The following is a 1,621-nucleotide window of genomic DNA, read 5'->3' as shown; positions in this document are numbered from 1 at the left end:
AGTACTCCAGAGTGTTGTTCAGCATGGGGGTGAGTAGAAAATGAAGGCTAATCATGTTTTGGGTGTACTATTCCTTTAACTTCTGCTGAAAACAGAAGTTAAATTTCTAAAACTGACAACAGAACTATGACAGTAGGGCTGTGCATAAAGCTTTACCTTTTAGAGCCAAACATGCGCTTGTTTTGGTCCATTCTATAAAGCCACGAACTCAATGCTATTCCTGACATTTTGAACTGAAAAAGCTTCCTGGATGGGAAGCAAAACGTCTTTAAACTTGGAAAACAAAGTCCATTGGATTGTTTTTTGTTATATTTTGGAATAACTATGACCTGCATGACTAAGAATCTTCACCAGCATCAAAAAGAAAAACTGCAATTTTTTAAAACCTGGAGAAGGATTTCAAACATATCAGGACCAGATCACTCCTTAGAAACAAAAACTAAGGAAAGGATGAATAAATTAGGGATGATTCACAACTTTGGCGGCAAACTGACATATTTTCCTCTGTATCCTCACACCTCATCTTTTCACTTTTCTTCACCAGGATTGGCTTGTCTGTCTTGTTTTTTGCTCACTCACAGCTGCTGACGTTCCTGCAACGCCCTCTAATTCATTTGAATGTTTCTCAATAGTTTCACGGTAAAAGCTGACAAGTTGAGATCAGTTTCAGGTTGAACTTTTTTATTTATCTCCTAGATGAGTAGAGCTACACATGCTGACGTACACAGAAGCAATCAGAAACATGTTATTTTACATGGAACAAACACCAACAACGGACACCCTAATAAGACATTGACTAAAATGACACGAAGCAAACCGTACCACGTGTTTTTGTTACCGTTAGTATTTACAATCAGTTCCCCAGGGGGAAACAAAGATTGTGTTTACATGTATTTCAGTTCTATGATATATTCATATCATGTTCACACACTGAATTTTGTATTAAAGTTCACACTTATAGCTGTATAAACATGCTGCTTCTTTATTTATTTCTTCTATTTTTTTCCTAATACCTTCAGTTTCAGTTTTTTCTTAACCACTCTGCTACCAAAACTGCCTGAATTGCCTCATAACACTTATAATATAACCTATATGGCGTTACTACTTAGATTTTTTTAGCAGAGGGATTAAATACTAAAAGCAAAACAGGTGATTATATATTGCAAAAGCCCAGTATGTTAAAATATGGACAGGGAAGAGGTTAGATACGCCCTGCATGTTTGTAGAAAAGGTTTCACTCTCAATGCTGTGCTTTTCGGGGTACTTATATGACCAAAAATATAAATTTCAGTGAGGTTGCCATCCAACCTGCCCGCCCAAGTTAAAATGTCATGTTGGGAGACTTAAAAAGATTAATTTCAGAGCTTTTTCCACCTTACGTGAAAGCTCTAACCTGTAAAAATAAGAAGAAAAAGTTCCTTAACAGCTTTTTCTACCAGAAGTCTGAAAGTCTATTTATTGTACAATCCAGGGATGAAGCTAGAAGGGGGCTGGGGGGTGCCCATGGGTAACTGTTGGACACTCCTACAAGATAATTAATTGTTCCCTTAAGCTGGGTTTACACTGTGTGATTTTTTTTTGCCCTTTTTGGAGCAACTTTTCACACTGCAAAAAATGGAAA

The sequence above is a fragment of the Cyprinodon variegatus genome, unplaced genomic scaffold, assembly GCF_000732505.1.
Source record: "Cyprinodon variegatus isolate N-32 unplaced genomic scaffold, C_variegatus-1.0 Scaffold81, whole genome shotgun sequence".
In the NCBI taxonomy this organism is placed as follows: domain Eukaryota; kingdom Metazoa; phylum Chordata; class Actinopteri; order Cyprinodontiformes; family Cyprinodontidae; genus Cyprinodon; species Cyprinodon variegatus.
Note: the sequence above shows the minus strand (reverse complement) of the source record.